This window comes from Macaca thibetana, chromosome 8 (genome assembly GCF_024542745.1).
Source record: "Macaca thibetana thibetana isolate TM-01 chromosome 8, ASM2454274v1, whole genome shotgun sequence".
Taxonomy (NCBI): domain Eukaryota; kingdom Metazoa; phylum Chordata; class Mammalia; order Primates; family Cercopithecidae; genus Macaca; species Macaca thibetana.
This window is the reverse complement of record NC_065585.1, coordinates 125,886,203-125,898,376: the sequence shown is the minus strand read 5'-3', so window position 1 is coordinate 125,898,376 and position 12,174 is coordinate 125,886,203. Positions and strand designations below refer to the sequence as shown.

The 12,174-nt window shown below is 42.9% G+C and overlaps 1 protein-coding gene across 4 annotated transcripts in view; it reads right to left on the bottom strand.

Moving 5' to 3' along the window:
* Positions 1 to 2,664, bottom strand: part of MTUS1 (microtubule associated scaffold protein 1) — a 162,831-nt gene extending 160,167 nt beyond the window's left edge. For 2 of the 4 annotated variants that reach the window (XM_050801940.1, XM_050801939.1), the window contains exon 1: positions 1,786 to 2,184. The gene's annotated coding sequence lies outside the window, so the exon portion shown is untranslated. Of the gene's footprint in view, positions 1 to 1,785; positions 2,185 to 2,225; positions 2,390 to 2,626 lie in introns of those variants that run through there. The other 2 variants (XM_050801935.1, XM_050801933.1) reach the window with 2 other exon arrangements.
* Between the last annotated feature and the right edge of the window lie 9,510 nt (positions 2,665 to 12,174).

The window sequence follows — 12,174 nt, the reverse complement described above, 5'->3', positions numbered from 1 at the left end:
AAGTATCTGCAATATGAATGGCAAAGATTTACTATCAATCCATAAAAGGTTCTTATGAATTAATGGAAAAAAACTAATATCCCAGGAGAAAAATCTGGCACTATGTTAAATTTCAAAATGGAAAACAACTAGATTTCTTTGGTGTTCAAATCATCTGTAATCAAACAAAGTTCAAATATACAGAAAGCACTGTTCACCTATAAAACTGGGAAGTTTTTTTTTTTTTTTCCTTTTAAGGATGATTCTCCATGATGACAAGAATATGGTAACACCAGTATTCTCAGAGTGCTGGTGGGAACATAATTTGGTTAAACACTTTTTGGAAAGCAAGTGATCAATATGTATGAGATCTTCCAACTAACTGTATTTCAAAGGCTCTAAGGATATTAACCTTGCACATAAAGTTTTGAGAAGGTATTTGTTGCAAAAGTATATTTAGTAATAGTAAGTGGAAATAAATGAAAAAGTTTGATACATCTATGTAATGTAATATTAAGTAACCACTAAGATTTTTGAAGATTTAATGACATGGAAAATTTTTCATGATATATTAAGCAGCAAAAAACCTAGCATGCAATAGGATATTTAGGTAAACTATATAACTGTAAAAAAGTATTTTCTATATATTAACAAGTATTTTCTGAAATATTAACTGTGATTATCTTTGATGAAATTGCTTAACTCACTTTTCTCAATCTACCTATTTTTATACAGCAAGCATGGATTACTTTTGAAATCATAAACAGGGTTAACAGACCAGGGCTATTAAGTAACAGGCTTTTTAAATGCTTGAGTCTAATAACTGCAGGTTAGTTTCCAAAAATTATAAGATATTTATCTAGAATTTTATAACCCTATTATACTCCAAAATGTAACCTTGACTTATTGACATATAATTAAAAGGTTTTGTTCCAAGCATGATTTTCTACCAAGCAGATCTACCAAGAACTATTTTCTCTTCATAAACCTGATTTTAAAAAGAATAGGTGAAAAAACTTGGTGCAAGCTACATAAATAACTACATATTATTTTAAACTAAATTCCACTTCTAAGGATTTTAGTTTTGGTTTTAAGGATAAGCATGTAGTTCTAATGTTTTCTTTGTATAGCTTTCTTAATGGAATATACTGCCTAAGAAGAAAAAATCTGTAACAGCACTTTCTACACTGTAAAGCACTGTACTAACAGGACATCATCCTTTTAATTTAAATTGTCCATTTCCTGCCCTAATCATCTCTAAAAAAGAAATTTGTCTACAGAATTGCAAGTATGTTTATGCAATTCCTTTTAAAGTTATCCATGCACTGTTATCTTCTATATAGCCTCCTTAAAGAGGTCACTCGTTCCCAGGAAGCAATGACTCTCTTTTTTAATACCCTCCCCTCCTGCATTCCCTCCCTTCCTCCTGAAATCCACTCGTAACCCCCCCACTCCCATCCTCCAGCCCCAGTGCTGTGATTTAGTGATGATTGACTTCCAATCACCTGCACCTGGTAAAACTTGAAAGCTTTCACCCACCGTTTTGCCTAAGACTTTGGTTTCATTGAAACAAACAAAACACACTGGATTTCCTTAGAACACTATTTCAAACCAAGAGTCTTTAACAGAGTATGTGTAACTACGCAGGCTAAATGAAGAATTAACCTCTTCCTTCCTAGGCCCAAATCACTCCAAGTCAAAATCAACAAACAATTTGGTAGAAAGGAGTACGTCTTCAAAAAAGAAAAAGGTTCGTCAGTAAACACCTAAGTCTACTAAGTACTACAGAGTAGTCAATAACGTCACCTTAATTAAGAGTGGATTTTTCTAGAGCGTGAAAAGTGCAAACGAGCTGCAGAAAGTAGCGAGGCGCGGTGAGGGGTCTTGGGACCTGCAGCAACCCTATTCCACCCGCTTTCTCGGCCCCGCTTGCTTCCGCTGAGAAGGGACCCAGCGAGAAGGCTGGGACCGTCGGGCCCGGGTGGGCGGCGTAAGGAGTCCACCGTCAAGCTCCTCGGTCACTTTCAAGGTGACAGCAAAGAGATCCGCATCCGTCCCTTCCGCAGGCTCTGCGCTGGCCCACGTGAGACCCGCCTCCGCTCCGCCAGCGCTGCCACCCCCTTCCCCCCCTACCCGCCCCAGCTTCAGCCCCCAAACTCCCGGAACGCCCCCTCCCCTCCCCGGGGACCGGTCTCCTCTCCACCCCGGCCGCGGGGCAGCGGGAACAGTCCCCAGCCCGCACTTACCCGCAGCTCCTTCAAGCGCCCAGGGAGCAGAAACGCAGCGGCGGGGAGCGCGGGCGCCCTTTGGACCGCTGGCGGGGTCGCCGCGCACCCGCCCCGGAGGTCTCGGGGGCGGCGTCTGCACCTGGGGGCGCGCGGCGCGGCACCACCCCAGCCCTGCGGCGGCTAGCAGGAGGGACCCGGAGCCCCGGCCTCCCCGCCTCCCCGCCTCCGGGGCCGCCAGGGGGTGGAACAGGGCGGGGAGTTCGGGAAACTTGTAAATAGCCGAACTCGGGCCTCCCGCCCCAACCCGCGGCGGCTCCCTCCGAAGGCTCCCCTCCAGCGGCTCGCGGCGGGAGACCAAGGCCAGCCGCCGCCCCAGGGAGCGGCCGTCCTGGGAACCTGAATGACGTGCGAGGCCGTACCTTGGGGCGCTGGACTCCGCTCGGCCGCTCCCGCCCTCCGCTCGCGCTCCCGGGTCCCAATCCCGACGCTCCGCGCGCTCCCGGGCTAAGTGCGGACGCGCCCCACGCCCCGCGGCGCCAGGCCGGGACAGCGCTGCACCTGTTGCCACGTGCGACGCGGGGCGCCGCGGCTGCCACTGCCGCCTGCGCACCTGGCTGCACCGCGCGTCCCGGGACCACACTCGTCCCCGCAGGAGCCCAGGGCTCCGCCGCACCCAGCGCTGGGGCCCAGGCCGGGCCGGCGTAGGTGGGATATCTGCCTCCTGCTTCCCTCTGGCCACCTGCAGGCCGAGGGGCCTCGCACCGCGGGGCGGATAGAAGGTGGGACCGTGGCAGAATTATTAGGGCGGAGACGTGCAAGGAAGGAGTCGTGATTGTGTCTTAGAAGGGCTGATTCGCAGTCTGTATTATCTTCATGCTTCTAGCAAGTTTACTAGCAAGTGTGTAATAAAGGTTAAAGAAAGGAGCTTCCCAGCTGTTAGAGCTTCAGATACAACGTGGAAAGGAGTCTAGAACCCCAGGGAGAGAAACTAGGCCCGACCCACTTTTCTCTAAACACAAACATAGTCCTCGCTCTTTGCTAAACTGAGCGAATTTCATCCACAGCTGTCTTTTAGGCCCGTGAAATATTTTCTTCTATAAAACATATTTTTAATAGAAAACTTGTCCGAAGATGCTATTCTGCCTGTGAGAGATGTAACATTACTGAACCACGAAATGTCAGACAACCTGAGAACAAATTTTTAATATTTCTTCTTAGTTACCTGGATTGTGGTTTGCTAAAAGCTTTTAAAGAGAAGTGAACGTTTTTGGAGAATAAACCTAAGGACGCTGTATTTCACAGTTTTCTATACCATGAATATTAGAATAACTGACAGATGTCTTGCCGTTGATAGTTGTAAAGCCTTTTCACATGTACAATGATCCATTCTTTCCTGACTACAAAACCCAGGGGTATAAAGGTCAGATTATCTCCATTATTCAAATGAGGAATTGAAGCTCAGAAAGGTCAAGTGACTAGCGTAAGGTCACACAGCCAGTGAGGGCAAGTGCAAACCCAGCAAGCCTAACTCCTAATCTCCTTTTTTAATTCCATTACATAACGACGCTTCTCACTTGCTTTTGAAATCCCTGTTGTAAAGATAGATGCAACTGCCTGTAATCCCAGCACTTTGGGAGGCCAAGGCGGGTGGATCACGAGGTCAGGAGATCGAGACCACGGTGAAACCCCGTCTCTACTAAAAATACAAAAAAATTAGCCGGGCGTGGTGGTGGGCGCCTGTAGTCCCAGCTACTCGGGAGGCTGAGGCAGGAGAATGGCGTGAACCCGGGACGCGGAGCTTGCAGTGAGCCGAGATTGCACCACTGCACTCCAGCCTGGGCAACAGAGCGAGACTTCGTCTCAAAAAAAAAAAAAAAAAAAAAAAAAAAAGATAGATGCAACTAACATGATCCCTGTTGTTAGGAAAGGCATGTGATTAATTTTAAATAGATATAGTATTAAACACCACCAGATGATTCTCCCTATGAAAAAGCACACAGAAACAAAACAAAACGCTGACATACTTTCTGCAAGTCACGAGGCAATTATGCTAATTAGCAGCAAGCCTCCATCCCTAAGCAGAATACTTCTTGTGTTAAACATATCATTTAATCTTTGTAACCCTGATGTGACCTAGATGATTTGGTCTAAACCCCACAATCCTATTGTGTGGCTTAGTTATATCTATAAATATAGAACCAGTTTTACTTCATTTTTGTATCAGATGGTTTGAAGGGGGAAAAAGACTATCCTCTGCTAAGTAATTAGAGCCACTTTTGCAGGCACTGGGGAATCTGAAACTTAACTTCTAATTGTCTCCACGTAAAAACAGAAGTTAACTTCTAAGGACATCTTCAGGGACTCCTCAAGGCAAATATTCATGAAATGGGGCCTATTGGCTTTTCTTTTCATCTTGGTTCTGGGCATGTTGCCATATTCCTGATCTCTGAACTCTGATGCTGACCTGCTACAGACTCCAGGAACAATATTAAGGATAAAATAACAACTCACATAACTTTGTGGCCCTTTATCCTTAAAAAAAAAAAACAAACAAACAAACAAAAAAAAAAACTCAATTTTTTTTCCTCCATGAGAAAATGCAAATTAAAACTATATTGAGAAACCATTTTTTCACTTATCAGATTGTCAAAGATTAGAAAGTTTGATAACTACAGTGTTAGTAAACATATAGACAAGCAGTCACAATGAAAATATTAATGTAAATTATCATGACGTCCATAGGGGTTAGGTCAGGATACCTAACAATATTGCAAATAAACATGTAAGAGTTCATCTTGGCCCTGCGTGGTAGCACGGTGACTCACACCTGCAATCCCAGCCCTTTGGGAGGCCGAGGCGGGCAGATCGTCAGGAGTTCGAGACCAGCCTGGCCAACATGGTGAAACCCCATCTCAACTAAAAATACAAAAATTAGCCCAGCACGACAGCAGGCGCCTGTAATCCCAGCTACTTGGGAGGCCGAGGCAGGAGAATCGCTTGAACCTAGGAAGCAGACTTTGCAGTGAGCCGAGATTGTGACACTGCACTCCAGCCTGGGCAACACAGCGCGACTCTGTCTCAAAAAAAAAAAAGTTTATCTTACAACGCACATGAGAAATGGTATGTATCTACAACCTTGTTTATTTCAGCGTTGTTTATAATAAAATATTTTTTTAAATACAAATATTCTTTAGTAAAGGACTGGTAAATCATGATACAGGCATAAAATGAAATCCTATGAAAGCTTTTAAAAAGAATGAGAAAGCTCTTTGTACTATTATGAGATGATCTTCAATATATATCATGTGCATTTTTTAACACAAAACAATTACCTAATAGTATGCTACAATTTCTACTAAAAATGAGGCAATGATACACACGTGTATGGATACTTATATAGATATGTTTGTATAAGCATGAAATAAGCATAAGCTTCCAGGCATGGTAGCTTGCACCTTTAATCCCAGCTTTTTGGGAAGTCTAAGGGAGAGGATCACTTGAGCCCAAGAGTTTGAGACCAGCCTGGACAACTTAGACCCTGTCTATAAAAAATACAAAAATTAGCTGGGCATGGTGGCATGTGCCTGTAGTCCCAGCTACTCTGGAGGCTGAGGTGGGAGGATGGCTTGAGTCCAAGAGGTTGAGGCTACCATGAGCCATGATTGTGCCACTGCATTGCAATCTGGTGACAGAGCAAGACCCTGTGTCAAAAGAAAACAAAACAAAAACCCATAAAATATCTGAAGAGATATACCAGAAGCAGATAGTATTAGTTGTGTCTTGAGATGGGAGTTGGATAAAGGGCAGCATTTGAAGAAAAACTTGTTAGTAAATACAGTTTTGTACTTTTTTTGGATTTCGAGCCATATAAATAACAGAACCCATTCTAATATTTTAAAATGTTTTCCCACATGAAGTTTTGCCATCAGGAATGACGAAAGTTTCTCTGTGAACGAATTTCACTTATAGATAAAATAAATGATTGGCCAGGCATGGTGGCTCACATCTGTAATTCCAGCACTTCGGGAGGCCGAGGCAGGCAGATCACCTGAGGTTGAAAGTTCAAGAGCAGCCTGACCAACAAAAAAACCCCGTCTCTACTGAAAATACAAAAATTAGCTGGGCGTGGTGGTGCATGCCTGTAATCCCAGCTACTGGGGAGACTGAGGCGGGAGAATCACTTGAACCTAGGAGGCGGAGGTTGCAGTGAGCCAAGATCTCGCCATTGCACTCCAGCCTGGGCAACAAAAGCGAAACTCTGTCTCAAAAAAAAAAAAAAAAAAAAAAAAAAAAGTTCAATAGATGCTTTCGACCCTATTTCTTCTCTAGTTCGTCTAAAAAAGACAACTTTGGTATATAAAGCTCTAACACAAGTGTGGTGAAAACGATGAATTAGCAAATTCCTTACAATTTTATTAGCAGTGACATCTCCCTAGGGTAGAGCTTCCAGCTAACTTTCCCAAAGTTGCATTCAATCAGAAATGAAAAAAGTATTCCAGGCCTTAATTCTCAAGGGGAACTCCACTGGAGTCCATGGAGCCTTTGTTCCCAATCCAGGTCCCTTTTCTTGTTATTTATGTTTCCTTATACCACCACCTCATTGAGAAGGGAGTTGAACGTCTTTAAAAGACAGGAACAGTACATTTTAAAAATAAATACTTCAAAGTGTAGGTATTTTTAGTGTAAAATGGGATTCCTGGAAAAGCACACAGGTAACAGTAAACATAGTATTGAGCAACAAATTAAAACACTGAGCTTGCTAACCACTTACTAACTGTCATTTTCGAAAGAGGCTGATAGTTTCTCAAAGGAAGAAAAGCTTTTCCTAGCACTGAATTTTAAGAAAAATTTTTGTCGCCCATTTTCAATTCAAGACTACAAAATGGAAAATGACAGTATACTATTAAAATACCATAAGGAACTTCATGTGGCTATTTTTCATGGTGACTGTGAATAAAACTAGAAGTTTTTTTCTTCTTTTTTTCTTTCTTTCTTTCTTTTTTTTTTTTTAATAGAGACGGGGTCTCACTATGTTGCCTGTCCTGGTCTTGAACTCCTGGGCTCAAGCAGTTCTCCAGACTTCGCCTCCCAAAGTGCTGGGATTACAGGCGTGAGCCACACTGTGCCTGGCCAAAAAAACAAAAGCATTGTAATAAAACTCAACTTGAGGAAGTTACTCACCCAGACAGGGACCAGTCTTACAACAGCATAATGAGATCAAGGATTGGCTGTAAATAGAAGTGTGGAAAGACAGCAGCTTCTTCGGATAAACTTCTGAAAGTCAAATATGCTCCCGGTAAAATGTGAACATCTCCACAAATCCCTTGGTGCAGAGGTAAACACAGTTGCTTTATACAACATTCCAGAAATTTTCTTGTGAGCACTCATTAGATAGGTGCTGAAGCATTGTAAGAAGTTGCGGTAATCTCTGGCAAAGTCCCTGAATGCTGGAATTTTGTGATACTGTCGATGACCTTTTCTTTGTTTTTGTGAAGAGAATATGTATGTTACACATAGTCATATGATTTTTGTTGTTGTTTTGAGACAGAGTTTCGCTCTTGTTGCCCAGACTGAAGGGCAATGGCACGATCTCGGCTCACCACAACCTCCACCTCACAGGTTCAAGCAGTTCTCCTGCCTCAGCCTCCCAAGTAACTGGGACTACAGGCATGCGACACCAAGCCCAGCTATTTTGTATTTTTAGTAGAGATGGGGTTTCTCCATGTTGGTCAGGCTGGTCTCGAACTCCCAACCTCAGGTGATTCACCCACCTCAGCCTCTCAGAGTGCTGGGATTACAGGCATGAGCCGCCGTGCCCGGCCTATGACTTTTAATTCTTCTATCCAAAGATGGTGAGACATGCGTGGTAAGATCCCAAACTGACCAGTTATAACAGTGGCTGCATAACAAGAAAGTGAGAACGTGAGAGCAGCGAATGGTCCTGATTTATTTACCAGTAACTCCCAGGTTCTTGATTATCTGTTTTTTTTCTCAGTGGACTTAAAGACCCAACTGGACTCTCCTCATTTTTTCTTTTCTTTTCTTTCTTTCTTTCTTTCTTTTTTTTTTTTTTTTTTTTTTTGAGACGGTGTCTAGCTCTGTCGCCCATGCTGGAGTGCAGTGACATGATCTCGGCTCACTGCAACCTCTCCCTCCCAGGTTCAAGGAATTCTCCTGCCTCAGCCTGTCAAGTAGCTGGGATTACAGGCGCCTGCCACTATGCCCAGCTAATTTTTGTATTTTTAGTAGAGATGGAGTTTCACTGTGTTGGCCAGGCTGGTCTCGAACTCCTGACCTCATGATGCACCTGCCTCGGCCTCCCAAAGTGCTGGGATTACAAGCGTGAGCCACTGTGCCTGGCCTCCTTTTTTATTTTCTTATTTTTGAGACAGGATCTCGCTCTGTCATCCAAGCTGGAGTACAGAGGTGCCATGATGGCTCAACTGCAGCCTCGACCTCCTGGGCTCAATTGATTCTCCCAAATAGCAGGGAAGCAGTCATGTGCCACCATGCCCACCTCCTTTTTGTATTTTTTTATAGAGATGGGATTTCACCATGTTGCTCAGGCTGGTGTCAAACTTCTTAGCTCAAATTATCTGCCCACCTCGGCCTTCCAAGGTGCTGGGATTACAGGCATGAGCCACTCTGCCTGGCCCTGGACTCTCTTCTTAATGTTCCAGAAGGTGACTCACAGAATAGAAATGTTCTTAGGCGGCCGGGCGCAGTGGCTCACATCTGTCATCCGAGCACTTTGGGAGGCCGAGGCGGGCGGATCATGAGGTCAGGAGATCGGGACCATCCTGGCTAACACGGTGAAACCCCGTCTCTACTAAATACACAAAAAATTAGCCGAGCGTGGTGGAGGGCACCTGTAGTCCCAGCTACTCGGGAGGCTGAGGCAGGAGAATTACGTGAACCCGGGAGGCGGAGCTTGCAGTGAGCCGAGATCGCACCACTGCACTCCAGCCTGGGCGACAGAGCGAGACTCCGTCTCAAAAAACAAACAAACAAACAAAAGGTTCTTATGGCAAAGTCTGAAGATTTTTAAGTATCTCAGAAAAGGAGTTTTTTGTTACAAGTTCAAAGCAGTAGAAAAAATGAAGAAATATAGCTTCCTCTTATCAAAATGACCTGCAGAAGTTTGAAAAACTCTTCCATCTCCCCATACCATGGACGGCATCTTCAACAGTCCTATTCCATTTTTAGACTCTGTAGAAGGAACAGTTCTTATAACATGATGCCAAAATTATTTTAGTTCACACACAAACAAGTTGTCCTGTAATTCTGCTGTGGGCCTCCACATATTAGGAAGAAATTAAGAAAAATATAGTACCACCAGTTTGTTATGCAACCACTTCGAAAATGTTTACTTTGCTTAAAATGTCATGGCTAAAGAAACTACTCGTCTGCATAATCCACTCTGGACAGTGATTCATAACTGTGTGACATTTGGGCTTGGTCAGGCTTTACTCAAATCAGATTGAGTCTTTCCTTAAAAAGGGGATATATTTTCAATTTCAAAGTATTTACTGCTTCATGACAAATATTAATAACAAGTCTGTGCCTTCGAGGCCTCATACCTTTGAGACTACCACAGTCTACTTAGCATTTTTTTTTTTTTTTTTAGACCTTTTGAATTTGCTTTTAATTTATGCCCCTGGCCTTGTTCTCTTGACCAAATAAAAGCCCTAAGAGAGCTTCCACTCCCAGCAGCCTTCCAGTTGACTCTGTTCCCCCTTGGGCCCTGTTGATTGTTCAGTGATCACCTAAAAAGAGTGCAAAGAGTCAGGAAGCCTAGTGAGTTCAGTCTTTCTGTGCTGACACCAGGCCACATCCAGACCTGATGTACTAACTGATCTCCAGTTCATTCCTTTTGCGATTTTTGGCCTTGATTCATAGTTCCTGATTCATGATTGACTCTGAAATCCTCTCCATTTGCAAGTGGGATGCAGTCAAGTAGGCCAAAGCGCTCCATGTTCTAACAAATGTTTGCAAATCATAAGAATGTAGGAAGAGAACCATAAACTAAATGAACAACAGGCATTAGCCTTCATGCTGTCACATAAGCATTCCTCAAAATATAGTCATGCTTCTAAACATGGGTGGGCAATTCAGGAAAGGACCACTGAAAATATTAGCCTCGTTATTTTTTCTGTATAGTAAACAGACTAACTATGCCTAAACCACATTGCAGTGTGCCAACATTGTAAATTAATACCTGATTGGTTACCTAAAAGTAAAACAATCTTACTTTTAGGCATCTAGAACACTGAGAAATGCAGGATGGAAACTTAACACTACCAAAGATTGATCTATTTTGGGTAAGTATACTTGTGATCTCTTTTTAAGTACTGTATTAGTCCATTTTCACACTGCTACAAAGAACTGCCTGAGACTGGGTAATTTATAAAGGAAAGAGGTTTAATTGACTCAGAGTTCTGCATGGCTGGGGAGGCCTCAGGAAACTTACAGTTATGGCAGAAGGCAAAGGAGAAGCAAGTACCTTCTTTACAAGGCAGCAGAAAAGACAGAGAGCACAGGGGAAACTGCCACTTTTAAGCTGTCAGATCTTGTGAGAGCTCCCTCACTGTCACAAAAGCAGCATGGGGGAAACCACCGCCATGACCCAATCACCTCCCACTGTCCGCCCCTCAACAAGTGGGAATGACAATTCAAGATGGAATTTGGATGGGAGCACAGAGCCAAACCATATCAAGTACCTACAAAATTATGGTGAATCTTCACTAATTGGCAAACTGATTATCTGCAAATCTTAAATAGAGAATAAAACATAAACATATCATTATCCCTCCAGAACGGAGGACATAAATTGGAGTTAGAAGACTTAGCTTTGACACCTAGATATGTTTTCATTGATTTGACCTTACTTGATCTCAGTTTCTCTTTTGCAGAATTAGTTCTTTAGATCAGAGGTCCCCAACCCCAGGACTGCAGACTGCCACTGGTCTTTGGCCTGTCAGGCACCCGGCCACACAGCAGGAGGTGAGCAGCATCAAGCAAGCATTAGCACCTGAGTTCCACCTCTAGTCAGATCAATAGTGGCATTAGATTCTCATAGGAGTGTGAACTGTATTGTGGACTGCACATTCAAGGAATCTAGGTTACATGCTCCTTATGAAAATCTAACTAATGCATGATGATCTGAGCTGAAACAGTTTAGGCCAAAACCATCTCTCCCGCACCCCATTTTGTCTTCCAAGACAAAAGATTATTCAAGGTTACTACGAACACCTTTATGTGGACAAAGTAGAAAATCTAGAGGAGATGGATAAATTCCTGGAAATATACAACCCTCCTATATTAAACCAGAAATAAAAAGAAATCAGAAACTGAACAGAACAATAACAAGTAGTGAGGCTGAAACAGTAATAAGAAGAATTGCCAAGAAAAAATAATCTAGGACCAGATGGATTCACAGCTGCATTCTATCAGACATTCAGAGAAAAACTGGTACCAATACTATTGAAGCTATTCCAAAAGAGAGAAAGAGAAAATCCTCCCTAAATCATTCTATAAAGCCAGTATTACCCTAATACTAAACCCAGGAAGGGACATAACAAAAAAAACTATAGACCAATATCCCTGATGAACACAGATGCAAAAATCCTCAACAAAAGGATTCTCAATAAAATACTAGCTAACCAAATCCAATACCATATCGAAAAGATAATATACCATGATCAAGCTGATTTCATACCGGGAACACAGGGATGGTTTACCATATACAGGTCAATAAATGTGATACACCACATATGGTTGTCTTATGAAAGTTTTTGTCAAGTAGATGCCTTAGGAGGTACTCATGGAAACAATATTCCCTGAATTTGTACACAGTGATTGCATTTTGTATGCTGCCTTTATCTTGGAAAGCTACTGACTCACATTTTGTTTCACTGAATATCTTAAATATGTTACTCCATTTTTCTTCTATCTAAATCATTGCTCT